The sequence below is a fragment of the Pinus tabuliformis genome, chromosome 9 (assembly GCF_031772625.1).
Source record: "Pinus tabuliformis cultivar Carrire ecotype Pingquan chromosome 9, CPIR1, whole genome shotgun sequence".
NCBI lineage: Eukaryota > Viridiplantae > Streptophyta > Pinopsida > Pinales > Pinaceae > Pinus > Pinus tabuliformis.
Window position 1 is genome coordinate 1,396,551,114 of NC_142307.1, and position 22,350 is coordinate 1,396,573,463.

Below are 22,350 nucleotides of genomic sequence, written 5' to 3' on the forward strand. Positions count from 1 at the left end.
GAATGGTTGAACTTCCATCATGTAAGCATTTTGAGGGTTTTTATTATTGGGGTTTGGCAATGGCTGAGAAGGAAGTTGATTTGACTTCTGTTGGAATGGAAGCAAGAGTTGAGAATTTTGATTCTGTTGAGAAGGTTGTTGTTGTTGTGGAAATGGTAATGATAGTTGTGGATTTTGATTTGGAAGTTGTGGAGCTTGTTGGTTTTGGAAAGATGGAGGATATTGGTAGAATTGAGCAAATCTACCATAAGGATTCTGCATACCTTGTAGCCATGCTTGAAAAGGATTTTGAGCTTGGGGCCAAGGTTGTTGCCAAGGATTCCAATTTGGTGGAGGTTGAAAATTCATAGAGTTGTTAAACCCTTGATTTTTTTGCCCCTGCCAAGGTCTCCTTGCAACAAAACAGAGAGATTCAAGTGTACTTGGATCTTCTTGAAACACAGCTTTGAGCCCAGGGATTGAAGGACAATCCTTGGTCTCATGATTTTCTGAGCAAATTACACATGTCTCTACAACTTTTGCTTCCAAGGGACATTCCATTAGAGCATGTTTCTTTCTACACTTTGGGCAAAAGATGGCCAAAGCCTCAGCTTCTGCTTTCTGCTTATTGTGAATCTTAAGAGTGTCTAGTTGTTCACTAAGACTCCCTAAGATGTTAGTTTTAAATTCATCAAGCATACTGCCAATTTCAGCCCTACTTACCGATCCAGTTGCAGATTTGTTTGCTCTGAGGAGAGAAGGATCTCTAGGCCCTTTTTGAGTTTTGGATTTCCCCCTTGAGAGATGGACACATTGTTCTGCTATATCATTGAGTGAAAGTTGAGATATATCTCCCTTCCCCATCATGTTCAAAATGTCTATCCATTCATCTCTAATGGCTTTTAACAAAAGGGCTTTCAAGGTCTCCTCATCTAAGTTGTTCATTTTTACTCTTTTCAAATTGTATTGAAATCTTTCAACCAAATCCTCCAAATTTTCATCTTCTTTTTGTACCATTTTGAATACCTCATCCTTGTGATTGGTGGGCATACAATAGTCCAGGTACCTATCCAAAAATGTTTGTTTCATATCATTCCAAGACCTAATGGATTGAGTGAGTAATCCCATGAACCATTTCAAAGCTTGTCCTTTCAATGTTGAAGGAAACAATTTGAGTTTTTGGGAGTCATCCAGATAATCATAAGTTCGACATACGACTTCAAACTCAAATAGAAATGTTTCAGGATCCTCATTCCTTAACCCATGGAAGTTTGGGAGGACAGATGGTGAGATGTTTTTCATGGTGGCTCGGGAGTCCTCATCGACTATAGGAAACCCAAATGAGTTATCCCCATCCCTATTTCCTCCAATATTACCTCTACCTCCTCCATTGTTTCCTCCTCCTCCTCCTCTACCTCTACCTCTACCACCTCCTTCTTCTGTCATAGTAGTTTCCCTAGAGACTTCAGAGTCTTCTGGTTCTTCTACAAAGGGTGAATGAGAAGGAATTTCTCCCTCTTCTTCAGATGATTCTACTTCTTCAATTACAATTGGTCTTTCTGTAGAAGAAAGGAAAGGATCTCTTTCTGATTCAAATTCAATAGAAGGTGTGGGAGAGTCAATCTTGCTTCTTGAATTCCAGGAATCCTAGGGCTAGGAGTGTCAGTTGGAGATGAGGGAGGTGTCTCTTGTTTATTCCTTGAAGTAGATGGACTTGTAAAAATTGAACTCTTGGCTCTAGCTAAAAACCTTCCCCTAGAATCTCTAGCTCTATGCATGTCATTTTTTTTATTTTCTCTTCAAGTTAGGCTAATAATTCTCTTTTTGATCTTCCAGGTCACTCTAGGTGCAAGAAGAGAGCATACTTAAGAAACTATTAAACCAATAACTTTCCCTTTTCTGATCCTCCAGATCGCTCTAGGTGCAAGAGGAGAGCATACTTTGAGAGGTTATCAATTTCCCTTTCTTGAAATTTTCTTGTTTTTTTTTTTAAGAATTGGCTACCTAATTTTCACTTCCCCGGCAACAGCGCCAAAATGTTTGGTCAATTTAGTGAAGTCTAGATTGCAACTTTTAAATGTCAACCCGGGGCTCGTAAGCTGATGAAGTGATGGGTACTGTATGTACTTAGGCAACTATTTCTTAAGTTTTTGTCGTTTTTAACTTTTTAAGTTTGTTTTCAAGTCTATTTCTCCTATAGTGATGTGATGGAAATGAAATAAAGTGAGTGAGGTGTGTGTGATTGTGATGAGTTTACAACTTAAAAGTAATCTACAAGAAAGCTTTTAACAACAACTGAAATGAAATTCACTCTTAAAGGAAAAATGAAAGCATCAAATAAAAGACTAATGATCTTGGCCCAGTGTCTATGTTGCTGCAAGAAAATGAAGTTGAAAATGACATCTACATTAACTTAAAAACAAGAGCAACTACATTAATTCTTCAATGAAATCTCAAGCAATGTACAATCTAAGTGACAAATCACACTACTTAATTTTCCCTTAACCTTTCTGCCTTTAGATGGATTGATCATATAAGAAAGAGTTATGAGTGAGTTAGCAATGTGAGTCTTAAACAAAATAACCAAGCTGTGTTAGTGATATTTTGGTCCTCGATAAAGATATTGAATTATAAAGAAGAGACCATCAACAAGTAAACAACTCGATTAGTAAACAATTATGCAACTTAAAGAAATGATAACAAAGAAATAAAGGATGCAAACAAAGAAGGTCAGCACCATTAGACAAGATGATCACAAGTATCACTAGATGTGAAAAAGAAAGAAAAGAAACTGTCCCGGGCACCTAAGCAATCTGCAAAAACACACTGATCAGTCATGGAAAAGTGCAGAAATATAAATGGATAGAATTCAAAGTTATATACAGCTATTGTACATGATCAAAGCATAGCAAACAAAAGCATTCTGTACAACTATTATACATAAACTGTTAAGAAGAAATGCATAAAATGAAAAGCACTGTACAGGCCTTAAGTAAACAGGGGCCCTCTGCCTACTCCAGCCAGCTCAAAAGATCACTTAAACGCTCAAATGGAGAACAGTCTTCTCATATATTACGTTGCAAAATGGAAAGTACAGTGAGGTTCAATATTACATAACAGCAGCTAGCTAATCAACGTTCAAATACGCTTTATTTATAGCAGAAAAACCAAACTAACTTAATCACAAACTACGCTATTCTAACAGCTGTGTGAAGAACACGTAATCTAGCACAGTCCACGGATTTAGGCAACGGTCGAGGTGGGTATTAAATCTCTGGTTGGATTCGTGTTCCCCATCATCTGCGTGGCTGAGGAAGAGGCCAGCTGTGCTTCACGTGCTCTAAACCGAACACGCAGAGCCGTGCCACCGCCAATTACCTTCGTTTGACCGAAGTTGCCCCCTCGTTGACCATGGGTATTTACGACTGTTATGGCTGAGCTTGAAGGACACACACCATGTCCTTGATGCCGCGTACTTGCCCATGTGGCCCTTCTGACCAGAGGACACCTGGATCATGCCGTTTAAGAAAACAGCTGCGGAAACTGGGATCAGCTGCGGAAACTGCAGGTTTTGAACCAAAATTCTAATCCAACAACACAGTCATTAGCATAATTAATAAACCATGTAAAAGTCCTATAATACAATGATTTAAGCAAATTGATGAAGGAAATGAGTGATAAAGGAAGGAAATGAATGGAAAAGGAGGCTGAGAGGATGTGAAAAGGAGTGCAGGTCTGAGGCTCAACAGGGGCCCGACGGGGTTTTAATGAGCGGAGGGGTTAATTAAATGTGGATTAGGGAGGCTTAATGACATCGGGGGTGATTTGATTGGCGGGGATAGATTATTAATTAACCACAGGTTGATTAATTAATCTCTTTTATTTAAATGGAGGGTTTTGGTTATTAATTAGCCACTGATCAACCAATTAATCCACTTTAATTAATTTATCAATAAGGTTTATATTGCAAACCTCGGGGGTAGGATATTATCACACGAGTTTTAATAAATATACAGGAAAGGGGTTTATTTTCGGGGGTTAAATAAATATAATGAATATTAAAGTCACTATGAAATGAAAGGGGAAAAGAGAATGCACTAAGTATAATGTATTTAACCTTTATTTTTATATCCATATTTACACATTCTAACTTAGGCTAAATGCTTTTTGTGGGTTTTTTGTGGAAAATGGGGTTACATGTAGGGTTAATTACTTTCCCTAGGCAAATAAGGATTTCACCTTAGAAAAAGGGATTTTTAGATGAAATGGATGAATTATGGAGGGGTGAATGTTGGTAAGGGGATTTTAGTACTTAGACCTTCTAAGTTATTGGGTTGAGGGTCCGGTCCCTCCAGAAGTCAGAGAAATGCTCTAAGCCCCTTTAACTTAAGGATTTTGGTACTTTTGATTTTGCTCATGAGAAATTAGTAAATTAAAAGTGAAATGAATGGGGAAATTAATCATTTGACTTTGTAAATGTTCCATTGTAATCAACACTTTAAGCAATTTGATGATGAAAGTAATTGACAAGATAAATCACCATAATTCTGCAACCATTCAACTACTTACCCATCTACTCATCCTACCATTTTTTCTACTCTTTATTAGGGTGCACTTAAACTGGCAAACCCTTATCAAAATTTTCTTTTTCATTTTACAATAGAAACCTATCTAAGTCTATCCTTATTACATCCAAGGGCTTAGATTAAACTGTTGAGCTCCTTTTTTATTTACTCTACCTATCTACTTATCTGCCAAGATTAAACAGTTTCGTCAGATTTTATTCTCTATCTCTAAGAATTATATTTAAAACATGGAATAACCAAGATTAAACTGTTTGGTTACCATGGATTGTGGCACAAATAACAAGTTGCACACAATCATTATTGTACAAAAAGTAAAATAGCAGTGCCATTTGGACTTGCACACTTTCATGGTCTTTTCCTTTCCTTGGGGTTCATATTTTTCATCTTTTTTGACCTTTTGCATTCTTTTTGTCCTTTGATTTTTCTTTTAGGACATACCCTCTTTACATTTTTTAATTTTTTTACAAAAATGGAAAACATTTGCAAAAAGCAAAGGTATGTACATATTACATATTTAATCTCATCCATTCATATATTATGACACCTATTGGTATAGGAACATAACACTAGGAACCTCTACTGGTTGGAACTGCACCTTCATTGTGCACTGGGCAATTCTCACTACTTGTGTCAGTATAACTATTTCTGCAACTATCTCTCGAGTATTGACCACAACTAGATATGCAGTTGTCATCTAAATAATTAACTTCACTTGCTAACACTAAACCTGCTACTATGATATTGTGGACCCCTGTAGTGAAGGTGATGGCCCCACTGAAATAATTTGGAACTAATCTGACTGATCTCCTTGTTGCAATTGCTCTGGAACTTACCCAACTAGCACACTGGAGTCTCATACTCCTCCATCTAGATCTGGTGCCTTACTATCTCCTTTGAAGCCTTGTCCTTTAATGGGGCCTTTCTTCGCTTTGTAAGTCACACTAGACAACTTGCACTTCCTTCGGTACTTATCTCCAACAATCAAAAGTCGATATGTTATCCACATATGCATTTTGGCTAATTCGCATGACCTGCTCTGGTAATCTCGTATGGGCATCTCTGTAAAAATTTATAATCTACGAAACTCAAAACCTTGGAAAATAAATAGGAATATCCTCCCTTTCCTACTTGGTTGCCTACTCTGCTACTTTCACTCCTTCTTGGAATGTATAGACTTGCTAGCTGCTATTGGAAGTCATGGATTTCCTCCCAGACTAGATCTAGAAACCCTCTAAGGAAAAATCCCTCTGTGTGTGCACTTTCTCTTCCACCTAACATTGGTTTTTCCCTGGGAAACTGCTACAAAACCCTTTGCGCCTAGAAAATAACTTTTCTCAACGAAAATATGAGTTTCTACTCCTTGCACTGCACTCGCAACTATCCAATTTTTACTTGCACGATACACACGGTTGTACAGGGAAATCTCACGAGGCTCTCACAGCTATTCTGAGCTAATACATGCGACCCTATGAAAAATTTGTATTGCAACTCCCTCTAATTAGTGAGTCTTTCCCTTCGCCACTGAGCTTCTAATCCGTTAAATATTCTCTAAAACCATGTGGAAATTCCTTGAAATGTAAAAAATGGAAATATTTATTCTAACTGATAAATTAATTATGCAGTTTATTTTGTTTACGACAAAATAACGAAATATTCACATTGCAATTTCTTCACCAAAATAAAATTGCGTTGCAGTAAATAAAATGCTGGAAATTGAGAAATGCTAGCACACACACAAAAATTGTGACACCATTATTTTGGACAAAATTCCCCAAAAAACCCCAATGTGGGAAAACGGGTTGCAATAGGTGAGAGTTTATTTTATTATGCAGTAGTGAAAATCTAAGTACAATATTTAGAAGCCCAGCTGGCTATCCAATCAGTAAGAATCTGACAAAAATATTCAGAAAGAAAATTCTCTCTCTCCACAAGTAGACCCCGACCTCTGTCTCCCTCTAAAAATTGGTTGTCCAACCCATGTGTAGGTCGTTTCTGCTTTTGATGATCTATGTCGATGTGTTGCGAAAACCACGTGATACTTGCGGATGCACTGGAAAAATGAGCATGACTTTAATTGTGACCTGTCAAAAAATCTCGTGCAACCCTTGCATCTCTTCTGGGCTAGCTTTGCTATTGACTACTTCATTCACTTGTTGTTTCCTCTCTAGAACTAGAAATCTTCCTTGGGATCACTGTCTCTACCCGTCTAACACTTGTTACTCGATCTCTGGCTCAATCTCTCCACTTGAAACACTTTCACTAGAGAATCGAACTATCTAAATCACTGAGTATCTGCACTAATGTCTCACTTATGCATTCTTCTAGCTCAAAATTATCCCCCTTGCTTGATCTATGCAACTAGGTAGTTCAATTTTCCAAGCAACTCGAACACTGAGTGTGTCCTCCATATACCCATCGACCTGTTCTTATAATCTCCAATTGGGACTCCAACAGACACAATTAAAAATTACTTGATGGTTGAGATCATCTCCAAGTCGATCTGTGCGGGTTTCTATATAATTCACACATTTCTTAATTAATTTCTATTAATTAACCACTTTTCCTAAGTTATACTTAGGAAATTTTTAATTATAGTTAATTAATTTAATTGAGCCATCTCTAGGTGGAATTTCTAGAAACAATTTCAGCGTTTTTGATAACTCTTGTGTTTTAGCCTTGCCACAAAGTCTCTGAGACTAGAACACCATCTGTTGCTACAAAAACTAACATAGAGTGGTCCATGTGTCACTTGAAAATGACCCACTCGGCCACCCAAAAGGGCCAAAATCACCTGCCATGTGTCCACCTTTTATTGGGTCACATCACTAATGACATCATTACCCACCTATGCACCTTCATCATCTCTGCGAGCCAATCAAATGTTTCCATGTGTCTGTTTTCAGAGGAGAGATAAAGGGTTCTCGAGCCTTGTTTTTTCACAATTTTTCCTTTATAGACATTTTATGGGTATCGACCTTTTAACACTGCATTTCCTCTCTCAGTTCACCACATTCCCAACCTATTCCATTGATACGAGGGTGACTTGTGGTTTGTGTGACCCCCTTCAGGTTGTTTGTTGTTTTGAGAGGGGTTCACCACAATCGTCGATCTGATGATAGGCGGTTTGGGAAAACAGTTGTTACGCAAACCCGCTACTGGTTAACTTTCGAAAGTGCTCAACCCCGTGCAATTAAGCCATTGTCTTGGTGGGGAATCATGGCGCCCGATCCACCTCATAACATGCAAAAAATTTAAATGTCAGTTGGGGGCCTCCCTTTCTAAAAAAATCAACCAATCAACGCACCTAGCTGTGCTATGATATCTTTGCCATGGTTGTAATTCCAATGGTCCTTAAACTATTGTACTACCATGTCCACCCATCCAATGTCATCCTGCTTATTTCCTTAAGTTATCCTTAAGGTTTGTTTAGGGTATAACCATCAAGATGAGTTGTTATGGGGGCTCCACCTACAACCAATAACAATGCTTTCGTTGTGCTTTTGTCAAGGGCCATGTTTGCCCCATGCTTTGGATAGAAACCCTGCCAACGACTCCACTATGTTTAGATGTGCACCAAACTTAACTATGTTCCAAAAGGGTCTCCAATCACATTAGCTCTGCAAGATTTGACTTTTGCGTCCATAGCTTTGACTAGCTCTAACTTTCAATCTAGGAGGCCATTTTCAAACTTCCAAATACGATTGGAAATCTCTTTTAGAGATCTTTCTATATAAGTGGGGTTCACCTACATTTGACATGATTTTATATACAAGAAATAGCTCCAAACCATATGCAGCATTACTGCTTTCCTCACCAATTTGCATGGAAACATTTGAGCCTTGTAACACATTTTCCATCATCTTCTTTTCCTTGGCCATCAATTCTTTTCCTTTGACATCAATGATAACACATTTCTAACATCATTTTGAACTTTTATCATGCACACATCACCAAATTGTTGATGTCCATATAAAGAAACAACCATCCACCAAAATGCATAGTAAATGTTGCATCCACTGATCTACTAGAATGTATCTTCATGTACATGGTTCATCCAACTCTTTGATGAACTCTCCTTGATTGTAAAACTTCACTTTTCAAGGTTTACAACCAATGTGGTTCACTCAAGTTCATCCAACCAAGACATGGTCCACTATTTATAGTGTTAAACAACTCCCTAACAGAGGCTACTAAACTAAACTAGATAATCTATCACATCATTATCAGGGACACATGCTAAAGGGGTATGCATGCCTCTGTAGGTCGTACAATGATATGCCCTTTACATGTTACATATATCTTTATACATATATGCTCCAAATTATGGAGTTACCTGGTACATCAAACATTTTAAGGACCAATACATCAAAAGGAATGCCATATATACTTGCCACAACTTAATGTGTGAATAATCGTACAACATGATCATGAGTTTGTTTTACTCAACACACCATTCAAAATTTTACCTCCATTTATCCATGATCACTCAATCTCTTGTTTTTCTTCTCTAACCAATATCCATTGTTGTTGTCATGCTTCCACACACACCATCCCCTGGTTTCTTTAGACAAAAATCCAAAAAATACATGTTGTATCTAAGATTTCTTTACTCTTCCTATTTCAATCTCACCATTCCACTCCAAAAAAAATCATCCTACATCCAATCTTAGTTTCTCTAGAGAGAATGATGAAAATCACTACCTCCTCATAAATTTTCTATGCTCCTCCTTTCACCTAAATAATTATCATCAACACTATCTAGAAAATAATTGTACCATTGATACCTTTGATCAAATAGGATATTGTTATACTCTAGGGATTAACATGGAACCTACCTCCATCTACTAAAATACATGGGATTTATATGTTGTACTTACCATTTATGTAGGTAAGTAGTCTAGATATCGGATGCATCCATCTCAATCTTTCATTTTCTATGCACATGCCAATAAGGACTTATATTGCACCACTTGACAAGAAATTTATTAAGCACAACATGTACTTAGAACTCATATCACGCTACAACACTTCTTACTATGAAGACTCAAGAATGTTGTTTACATTGCAAATCATTTCAACACTAAATACACCAGCAAAATATTCATGACACATACGATTAGAATATCATCATCCTCCTTTGCAATTGTTCACATCATGGGCATATTTGTCTCCATCTTCATTTTTGTCATCCCATGCAATTATTCAAATTTTGGGCATCTTCACTTCTTCAACATCTTGGATCTCTATACCTCTCATCTTGGACACACATAGATAGTTATTCATCAATGCTAGAGCACACCATTTCTTTCTCACTTGACATCTACATATGAAACTTTGGCATCTTTTTGCAATATTCATCTATCCACAGTTCACTTGTCATTTGTTAAAGTAGTGAATTCTACCAAATAACTTCATATTGAGGTCACTAATCTCAATATGTTCATCAATTTAAACTCCTAGACACTTTCAATGCAAAAATTATCATGAAACAAAAAGCACACAAACAATCTTCCAATGAAATTAAGGTTATTAGGAGTGTTTGCACAAATAGTTGAGGGGCATCAACCTTATGAACATCACTCTCCTTATCCACCACATTTTTGGTGTGTTTCCCCTTTTTCCATTGTAGAAAAAATAATTATTTTAGCGAAGAACTTTGTTGCAAAAGCCTAGGCATCTTTCTCTATCCCTTGACTCTTATTTTCAACATGTTTCTTCTAAAATTTCTTTTGATGAGTTCCTGGTTTGACAAGAAGCATTGACAACCCACTTTTCCCTCTTGGCTACGACCCTTGGAGGAATCAAAACATGCTAAGTCCGTTCACTAGTCGATTGTGGCCTCCGTTTCATTCTCTAAGTGATCCCTTGTTGTAGGGCCGAAAGCCACCTTTTTTACCCTGGATGTTCATGACATCGATGGACCCAGAATTGCCCGATTAATTTCAAACACTATCCATAAATCCTTTCAAAACGGAAACTTGAAGTTTTCCTTTATAAATTCATATTAATGATCCCTTCATAACCAAAAATTTATTTAATTTGTGTTTATTATAATATTACATAATATTCATATCTTCCTTCAATAATTTCTTATTTCTCAATATCACAATGAGACATAACAGATCTCAATTATTACGTGTTAAATGCCAAATTGTGACCTAACCCTCTTTTATTCTTTCTTGAATGCAATTTTTCTAGATAACAATATTTTATTCATTTTTCAAATGTCGCATGTGAGGAAATGTTTTTGTGCACTATAATATTTTACTGTGGTTGTTTTCATTGTTTTTGTTTTGTATATCTACTATCACACCTTGTTAAGGGGTGGCACAATGGGCTCTTTTCAATGATTGTGTTTTAAATGTCAAAATGTCACATAAGCCTGTTTTATTGCTTCTTAGATACAATAGTACTAGGTAACGATATTTTATTATTTTTTAAACCTCACAATGCAATGTAAAATTATAATGTGGTTGCTCTCTCTCTCTTATTTTTACTACTTACTTTCCCCACTCAGACATCATGCAATGGGCCCCATATACATGTTTCATATACACAACCCCGCCATCATCATCCAATATATATTAATGAATATTCGCACAACCACTTCTTTTTTCATACTCCATTTTTTTCATTTGATTAAATATTTAAAATATTTACATTTTGCATCCTATGTTTTTACTTGTTTGTAACCATAATATGGACTTGATGACCATGAATCCAATCATGGGTGTTCAATTTGTAGCAATTATCTCAATTACAAGTGATAAGGATAATAACATCATCATAAGCATGGTTGTAGGCTATAAGGTGTTTCTAACACAAAATTGTTGGTTTTATCATTTAGAATAAATTCTAGATGAAGAAAATGGTGAGGATAAAGATGTCACTTGTTTGGGCCAACCTGTTGATGAATTGTATATTATCTTTGGTTTCTTAAAAACAGTTCTTAAATCAACATTGAAGCTTTGTATTGCAAGACCTGTTTGTTAACCCTATGGTCCTCATTATCGCACCATTGGTTTTGGTCCACATCAATTTGAAGTTAGGTGCCATACAATTGCCTATTTTTACTTTTTAGCAATGTGGTAACAAAATTATAAATATATATGATTATCAATAGAACATCTTGAATGAATTAAACCTAATCTCCTTGTGAATATAAAACCACACCTACAGACTTAGTCGCCGATACTATTAAGCCATTAAATAAAGAAAATATGATTGATATGACAAAGCCAATTCGAATTTAAGCATTTGAATCAATGGCAACATGCAATTAGCATTACAACTTCATGCAATTAGCAGTGTGAATACTCTATGAACAACATTTCACCAAAGCATGGGCATGGCCCCCATTCGAATAAGTTATGTTAAGTTATTGGGTTTTAGTAAGTTATCTTCGTTCTATGATTTTAGTTTAATGCAAGGCTTATTTATCAAGCTTAGTGTTATGCTTGTCTATTTAAATGATTTAAATTATTCTTTTCATTTGTAAAGTTTAAAGTAATTTAATTATTTTAATTTTTAATTTTGTTCGTCGATTTTTATGATATAATTTTGTTGTAGAATTACTATTTTTCATTGTTTGAAATTTATATATAAATTTAAAGTTTTCAAAATTGTTCAGGCATTCAACCTATACGTATTTAACAACTCAAGTCTATCATTCCAACAAATTTTTATTAGATTTAAGGATAAATTTATTAGAAAATATGCTAAAAAAACAAAAATAGAACATTCAAATTAATTGACTTTTGATTTTGATTTTTAATTAATTTTTGGGTGTTTAGCTTATTTTTTTGTTCTAAATATTTTTTATATTCTATATGATTTAGATCTCACAATTACTCAAATATTTTATATTAAAATTAAAATTTTAATAAATAAATAATTTATATTTATATTTCATTTTATTTCAAGTATCAAAATAGAATGTTTTCGAAAGGTGGAAAAAACGTCATAATTCAACTACCCAATGGTGGTTAAGAAAATAATCAATAGTTGTATTCTTCAAATGTAGGCTAATTCATCATCATTAATTTAGGAAAACCATTGCACTTGAAATGACCTACTAATGGTCCGTAAGGGGGAAGGTTTTCACTCTTCCTAGATGTATTTAAGTCTTGGGCTATTAACTTGTTTCATCAAGTCTGAAGAGGACTAACTTTTCACCAATTAGAAGCAGTTTAGGTCTTACACTATCCTCCATATTTACATCAATGTTAACATTCTCAAGAAGCATGAATCTATGCCAAGATCTTCCCTGTGGTTTTTCCAAATAGATTTACAATTTGTATTGTTCCCTTGTTCCTTACATATTTCACCACATATCTCTAGTATTTGCTTGTATTCTTCCACTTGAATTTTAACTTTCTTCTTGCTCATACCTACAAAAATGACAAACAATATAGTAATGACAACAAACAATTCAACCAAGCACAAGGTACTCTACCAAAATTTGGTAGTTATAATTTTGTTTTCCTTGTGGGATAATTAAGAAAACTTACACCTCAATTACTAATCATGCATTGAACCTCCCGCCTTACTTATCGCAAAGATAAATAAAAACTATAAGGAAATAAACCATGAATATAACCTAGATGAGATAGAAGTTTTTGAGAATTGATTCTCACTAAAAGGAATGATGAATTAATGCCTTGGCTCAAAATTTTCTCCAATTTTCTCCTTTGTTTAATTTTTTTAAATCTATCATAATAACAAAATGGAACCTAAATTTTGAAGTGAATGCTAGAAATATTTGTCATTAATCATTGTCTCCTCATCTCTAAATGGCCTTGAGGTCTTGCACTCTATTTTACCTACCTTGAAGAAACTATCATCCTTTAATGATTATAATGACTTGTACTTCATCAAGCCACACCAATCTTCAATCCTGTAAACTACCTTAATCTTCCTAAACCTATACTAATCTTTTGCTCCTCTCCTAGAAGTGAATCTACCTTTCTTAGCAATAATAATCATTTTTTTCCTCTTTAATGGAATACAAAGCAATTTAACTCTAAATTATGTTGAATGACATTCTAAACTTTCATGTCCTTGGTGTAGTGTGCTTGTGAATGAATATACTTTTCATAATCTTCCACCTTTAAATTTCTACTAATATTTGATACTCCATCATTATGATGGAAAAGATTGAGGTTATACAACAACATGTACATGGCCAATGATTGATTAGCTAACATGATGAATGTTTTCACGAGGAAGGTAAACTATTCATCTTATATTATTACACTTTTAGCATAAGAACAATATGAAGCTTAACAAGGCACATAATCTCAATTTTTGTTTATGGTGAGGACTCTTCACAATTATAAGTTTATGTTGATGTAGGGGATTCTTATCTTTATGTTGAGGACTCTTCACAATTGGAAGTTTATTTTGATGTTGGAGTGTTGGGAACGGGATCCCCCAAGGATAGTTTCGGGGCTAAAAGCCCATGTTTGGGTCAAATTTTGTAATAAAATTATAAAGTCTTCGCATTTTGTGGTCGCGGAGCGCAAAGGTCTCATAAGTCATAAAGGGTTGTCCACCCTTATTTTTGTAAAGTAAAGTCGGATGTAAAAGATCTACCCATGGTCTGCAGACCATGGGATTGTATAAAAAGAGCTAAGTAAGTAAACTCTAAGTAGTTCAGATAAGTATTAGATAGTCATAGCTCTGAAGTAATAAGTCTAAGTTTCGGGTTGTAGCGTAGGTAGAGGCTCTGCAGCTGAGTGCGTAGAGGTTTAGGGTGGAAGTGCGCAGTTGAGTTCACGGACCCCTGCAGTTGTGTGCACAGGGAAAATAGAGTTTGTAATCACTTGAAGATATCAATAAAGAGAAGTATTCTGCGATTTCTGTGTCTTTGTTCCGGTTAATGCATATTGTCATATTGTGTATGAATTCCATTTATAATGCTTATATGATGGACGAATGTATGTAACTACGTTGATTAAGTGAACGCAAGTAAGAACATCTATTTACACAGTGCTAACTGTGATTGATTAATAAGATAAGTAAGATCATTAAGATAACTAGGGAATCTGTGCAAAATGCTACCTTAACAATGGGAATGTATCTGAACCGAGGGTTAGGGCTGCACGAAGGTCAGCCATACCCTTTCGTGGAGGTCTTGAAGGGAGTAATAAGGGGTTATGTAGACAAATCCCTAGAACTTAACGACCTACGCGAAAGCATGAACAAAAGGAATAAACCGACATCACGAACATCTCAAGGTGCAGAAAATTGGTTCCAACATCCCTCCATACTGCTTCGGGTGAGACTTCAGTCCGCGGTCCACGCACTGATGCTGAAAGGACTAGTAGTGTAGGGATTTGTTTGGCTAATTAATGTTGAACCTAGGTCAGGCCCCAACAGGCCAACAAATGGTTCTGTTTCCGGGACCAGAATCTGCATAAGATATTTGTGATGTCGTATCACTGGAATCCAACTAAGAAAGAGATCGGAGACTGGTTGGATAGGAAGATCCATGAATTCGCGGCATAGGAGAACAGAAGTCTACAACTGACAAAGGAACAGTGGTTGGACAAGTACCTATATACAGAAATACATAGGATCTTTTTCTGTTCCTTTCTGGTTGAGCTATACAAGTAGATCACGAAGCTAGCAGATAGCCAAGGAAGGTGGAAACTTGACGATCCTATTGTTTGGACCCCGAAGCTAGTGCGGAGATTGGAAGCATCTGAGGATAAGATCACCCGCGCTGTCGATCATTGGCTCGATCGTGTCATAGGAGGATTTGTAACTGAATTCACAGTCAACACCTCAGTCAACTACAGAGAGGCGGAGCGACGCTTTTTCAAAGGTCCGCGAGGTAAGTACGTGAAATATTTGATTACCTTGATTAAAATGTTATTGTGCAAAAAATGAGTTATGAATCTACCTTGATGTTTGGAGCTATGGGAAGCAGAAAAACTTATAGGAACAAAGGAATAAAGGGTCCTGAATATAGTCCATTGATTTCACCTCTGGGATGTGACAAAGAGGGAAAAACGTAGGTTTCTCTGCGAAGCGCTATTCAGTTAATAAAACAAGGATTCCCGCGACTGCCACCTCAACCCACTCCACCTCCAACTTCACCACCATCACCTGCGACTTCGCCTGTACCACCTCCACCTCCACCACAGTTCAGTATGGAAAACTCAGTGAAGCTACCTTTGTTCAAAGGCTTGGGAAATGAGGACCCGGACCAATTCTGGTTTGTTTTGAAAGCTATATGGGAAGCTCAAGGCGTTATAGATGATAACATGAAGAAGGTAACCCTGGTTAGTGCTGTGTAGGATAGTGCGCTAACCTGGTACATCAAGTACTCTAATCATAACCGGAATGCTGGAGTGGCAGACATGCAGACAACACTAAATAAAGAATTCAGTAGGCCTAAATATGAGGCATAGTAGATTGTGGGGTTCAAGTAAATCACGATGCAACCAGGCGAGACACCTTGGGAATTAGATCAGAGGTTGAATTGTAAAATCCACGAAGCTAACACGAACTTCACAGACAGATAACATCGCAAATGGTTTGTGGCTTCACTCCTACCTCACCTAAGGGTTGCGTTGTCACAACAAAAGATAACGACTCAGGCAGAGGCCTTGGAGATTGCAATGAGACTACATGAAACACCGATGCAAGATCCAAATCTAGGGGTTCAGTAGATCCATGCACAGCTGAAAAATCTTTGCCTTGAGATGCAAAGTTTGAAGTAGGACAAAACAATTCGACCAGAGGTGTGCGAAGAGGTATGGTGTCTGAAATGCAAGGGTCAGGGGCATGACAAAGACCATTGTCCAGTCTTTGCGAACTATATTTCAGGAGGAGGGCCAATGCCTTTGAGATCAGAATCTCAGGGAGGACCAAGTGCGGGGTCTGCATTGTGGTGCGCTATATGTCAAGTAGCAAGAAAACATGCCACAGATAACTATCATTTGTTGCAGAAGTTTGTACAGACACCGCAACAACTGTTCTGCAACTTCTGTAGGTTGGTAGGGCATGATGAGCATAATTTCAAAAGCTATGAATTGATGATGGATAGAACAACTGCCTATAGGGTCCAGGTAGAAAGGCAGTTCCCTGACCAGAGCACGGGGATGGCGCGGACAGGATTTCAGGGGCGCAGATGAGGACGAGGCGGAGGAGGACCTGGCAGAGGTTGGGGACAGTTGATCTGCTATAATTGCAGAGGACCAGGACACTATGCCCACAGTTCCACTAACCCTACATGTTCTTCATGCAAGTATTGCACTCTGTTTGATCATGAAACATAAGATTGTCTTATGTTGATAGCAAGAATACGTGACAAAGGGGTGTTACCACCCCAACCGACTCAGAACCTGCAAATGATGAGGTCTGAGCCAGAAGAAGAGGATCCGAACGTAAATATAGTGCTTCAAAGTGGAATCACAATAGGAGATGATCAGGGGAAATAGCCCGAGGAAAACACATGGGTTCGCAAAGCTCCGGCGAAGGAGACTGAGTTCAATTTGGAGCACGCACATGAAACATTCATGTGCACAAAGAAGAGCTTTACTAAGGCCTCCACCTTAGGGAGCATGATAAGCCTGATCAGGAGATGGACCCTTTGATGCTTACAACCTTCCTCAAGACCTGCATGAAGCTACTATGCGATAGCAAGGCTGTGAAGGGGTTGCAGGAGCTCATAAATAGATGCGCTGGAAACACTCTGGCTGAGCCGTGTGTAGTACAAAATCTTGGTAAGCATAAAACAAGGACGGGATGGGAGATGAGACTAACCACGCAGATAGGAGAGTATGAGATGGATCAGGTTATCTTGGACCTGGGGTCAGATGCGAACGTCCTACCGAAGTAGAATTGGGAACGAATGGGGAGACCCACGCTGCAGTGGTCTCCGATTCAGCTAAGGATGGCAAACCAGTAGAAGATCATCCCCATGGGGTGGCTGCAAAGGGTGACTATAGATATTGAAGGTGCGATCACACTGGCTAACTTTGAAGTAATAGAAATTGTGGATGATAGCAACCCCTACCCTGTGATCCTTGGCATTGATTGGGAAACTGATATGAATGGGGTAATAAACCTAAACAAACAAAAGATGATATTTGAGAAGAAATCGCTACGCGTAATACTACCTCTAGATCCTGCTGAAGGATCGCGCTATACTGAACCAATCCGCGATTATGAGAGCGATGACGATATGGACTATATCTATAAGATAATAGCTCGAGACCAAGACTGGGTGAATCCAATAGCAGATGGGAGAATTACATGGGATCACGAGCGTTCTTGCACCTCAGACTCTGATGAATAATTAGAGCACTGGCAGAATTGGTTACACGAAGTAAGCATGCTAAGCTGTAACATGATGACCGAGTCACTACGTTGTGTGTCGTCAGAGGTAAGAAATATGCTCACTTATGATGGCTTGAATGATGTAGATATCATTTTGGATGTATTTGAGAGGGAGGTACCAGAAAATTAGCACTTCCAGGCATTGGACTAGGCATTGCGCGCTACGCCCACAAGATGGTGGGGTACGCACAAGGGAAGCTTTTATGATTAGTGCAAATGTAGGAGGATGATGAGAACATGATTTGGGAAGAAAAAGGTGCAAATAATAGACAAATATGATGGGAATGATGATCCACGCATGCACTTGGCCAAATGGGCTCAGGCTTATGGAGAGAAGCCCCAACCTGAATGGGTGCATTTGTTCTATCACACCCTGGATGTCGTCCCGATGAACTGATACATAGAAACAGAGATCTGCCATGGTACAAGTGAATGGGATATTCTGCGCGAAGGATTCATAATGACATTCAACTTTGAATATGGGTTTGACTGTATTGACGAGGCACTACAAGAGGTGAAAGCAGCAATCTTTAGGATACTGCAGGATTCTTTAGACTTGAGTCAGCCTGAGTGGGCTACTCAACTGAGTCACGCGCTAGAATTCTATAACGTAACCTCTGAAGAAGAGGATGAGGATCTGCAAAATATTAACATCCCGAAAATAGAAGGTAATCGTGAGGTTGAAGGACCACGGGTTGAGAATCCTGATATAACGGCGCCGCTGAAAACGAAACAGGTAAACATTGGTATAGAGGTAGAGCCCAAATTTGCGAAGATTGGAGATTACTGGGATGACACAATGGTGGATAAGGTCGTTGAATTACTCTATGAATACCAGGATTTATTCCATATCAAGTCTATGGATCTAAAATGGATAATCAGGGACCTAGGTGCTATGAAGAGCATGTTGAATTCCGACGCAAAGCTGGTTAAGTAAAGGCCTTACCATCTCAATTCAAAGTATAAGGAGAAGGTCAGCTTAGAGATAGACAAGATGCTCATAGCAGGCATCATTGAGCTTGTGGAAGAATCTGACTGGGTAATTCCAATGGTGGTACACGAGAAGAAGCAGAAGGATGAAATAAGGATATGCGTGGATCTCAGAAAGTTGAATGACACTTGTGTACATGATCCTTTCTTGACTCTATTAACAGATGAAGTGTTGGACAATGTAGGTGGCCAGGAAGCATATTCTTTCACTAATGGGTTCTCTAGGTAAAATCAGATCAAAATCACGCCGGAGGATAGGAGCAAGGCAACCTTCGCGACTAAGTGGGGTTGTTTCCAGTACACTATAATTCCGTTTGGGTTGAAGAATGCTCCTGTGATTTTCTCACCTATAGCCGTTGTTGCGTTCAAGGAGTTTATTCATAAGTTCTTGGAAGTATACTTTGATGATTGGACTGTGTTTGGGCCAATGAAACACAATGTAGCAAGTTTGCACCTGATGTTGGATACCTATCAAAGATACTAGATCGCGCTCAATCTAAAGAAGTGTCTGTTTTGTATTCCTTTTGGGACCCTTTTGGGTCATGTGGTTTGTAGACAAGGACTGATGGTAGACCCAACGAAGATGGCGGTGATACTGAACTTGGAGGTGCCAAAGAGTGTGAAACAGATGCGTACTACCCTAGGACATACATGATATTACAGAAAGTTTATCAAAGGCTATGACCAGATCACCGCGCCTATGGAGAAGTTGTTGAAGAAGGATGTCACATTCTGCTGGAACGAGGACTATAAGAAGAGCTTGGATGTATTGAAATAAAAGATGGTCATCGCGCCGATTTTAGTCTTCCCATATTGGAAGAAGGAGTTTCATGTACACGTCAACGCATCATGTATAGCACTGGGAGCAGTACTGACACAGGCTGGTGGAGAAGACTTGGAACATCCTATAGCGTTCACAAGCAGAAGGTTATCTAAGGCAAAAATTAACTATTCCACTGCTGAGCACAAAGGGTTAGCTATGGTATACGCACTCCAGAAGTTTAGACACTACTTGCTGGGAGGCCATTTTAAGATGTACAAAAATCATTCCGCGCTGAAGTACTTGGTCAATAAGCTTGTGTTCGGGGGGAGAATCTACAATTGGTTGTTATTATTCCAAGAATATGATTTTTAAGTTATTATAAAGCTTGGATGACTGACTGTAGGACTAGAGCATCTGTCATGCATCAAAACAGGGGAAGAGCCCACTAATTTGGAGGAAGGGTTGCCCGACGGGCAGCTTTTTGCAGTGCGTGTCGCGGATGGCCATTTTGAGGATATCATACACTTCCTAATGACAAGAACTACCCTAGAAGGATACATTGTCCAATAAAAGAAGGATTTAGTGGTGCACGTGGAAGATTTTTTTGTCATTGCTGGGCATCTATACAAAATGGGGTCTAATGAGATATTGTGACAGTATGTACCGGAGTTTGAAAGAAGAATCATCCTCGTGGATGCTCATGGGGTGCCACGGGAGGACATTATGCAGGGAGAGCAACTGCACAGAAGATTTTACGTGCAGGGTTATGGTGGCCAACCCTCCATCAAGATTCAAAAGCGTACTGCAAGGCATGCAATGTATGTCAAAGGACTGGCAGGCCATCGCAGAGGGATGAGATGCCTCTGAATCCACAAATGACGTTACAACCCTTTGAGAAATGGGCGATAGACTTTGTGTGACCCATCCAACCCCAAGGAAAGATGGGAGCAAGGTACATTATCACCGCAATGGAGTATTTGACCCGATGAGTAGAGACACAGCCTGTGATGGATTACACAGGCACGATTGCTGTGAAGTTCCTCTTTGAGTATGTACTAACGCGATTTGGTTGTCTGAAGATTTTGATGAGTGACCACGATACGCACTTTCTGAATGAGACGATCAGCGCGCTGACGGAGGAATTTAAGGTATATCACCAGAAGAGCACGCCTTATCACCCACAAGCTAATGGGACAGTGGAAGAATTCAATAAAGTGCTAGAGAATTCACTGACCAAGGTTTGCAATGCTCGGCGAAGTGATTGGGATCTACGCATACCCGTAGTACTATGGGCCTATTGGACAACATCCAAGAAGTTGACTGGACAAACACCCTTCTGGCTTGTCTATGGTGTTGAAGCAGTAATGCCCATGGAATACATCGTGCCTAGTCTGCGAAAAGCGACACTCATGGGTATGACCGATCGCGGAGCCCTGGAGGAAAGACTCGCACAACTGGATGAGCTTGAGGAAGAGATATTTCTAATTGGATTTCACCAACAGGTCCAAAAGCAATGCGAAAAAGCATGACATGGTTGACACATTAAGTTGTGCACCTTTAAGGTAAATGACCTGGTTTTGTTATATCACAGTAAATTTGATGAATTTCCAGGGAAGTTCAGGATGCACTAGTTAGGGCCCTATGTCATTAAGGAGATTACTGACGAAGGATCAGTACAACTGGTCAAATTGAATGGAGATCCCTTCCTAGGAAAGGTGAATGGAAATCGATTGAAGCCATACACCAACGGTCTGGCCATGTGAATAAATGAAGGTAGCACAGTATTAGTGCTCCAGGCAGCTGAAAGGAGGTGCGGGACTATAAACTACACTGCCCAGGTTTGGGAGCTGCGCGATTGGAGGATTGTGCGAAGCAAGGAAGTGTCACAGGGTTCATGACAACATAAAGGGAGCTGCGCTACCCAGGGAGAAATTGCACAGGTCGGCCAGAAAGTGACCGTTAAAGTCACTATTCATGATTTGACGGGAGAAATGCGGCCAAATGGAGCGGGCGACCGACATTTAAGATGAAATTTATGGCTCAGATCCTTGAAAATCTACCGCCAATCCAGAATTAATGAACCAAATTTGGGGGCAATAGTCAGATTTGAATTCAAAATGCCCTATAAATTACAGGTGGTTGCCCAGCGAAAAACACTTGGCATTTTGAAAATTGAGTTGTTGAGTTCTTAGGCACACATGAACCGAGAATTCTTCGAAGCTTTGAAGGCGACTCAAGCGTTTGCAAACTTACCAAAGACGTCACAAGCACTGTTGGATAGCGTTATGTCGACACACACAGAAGCTATAAATACTGAAGAAGTAGTAGAGGAGTCGGTGCTGGAAGTTGAAATGGAGGAAAAAGTAGCTACTCTAGAGGTTGTCGAGGTATTAGTCGAAGTCCCTAAATCACTGAGAACACCGAGACCAAAGCCCACCCCAACCAAGGAGACCATGAAGGATAAAAATGACAAGCAGCCCGTGATACCGGTGCACGCATCACTAAGAAGAAACCCAATGAATCCTACCACACAAGAGAAGGGAAAAGCCAAAATTTTGGAACGGGAGGAGGAAGAAATTGAAGACGTCTCGATGGATGATGAGGATGTGGGAGTAGAAGTGGAAGAGGTTGAAGCCTAGGGTGTTGATCCTATTACTCGGTTGCCTAAGTATGTTCCTCCAC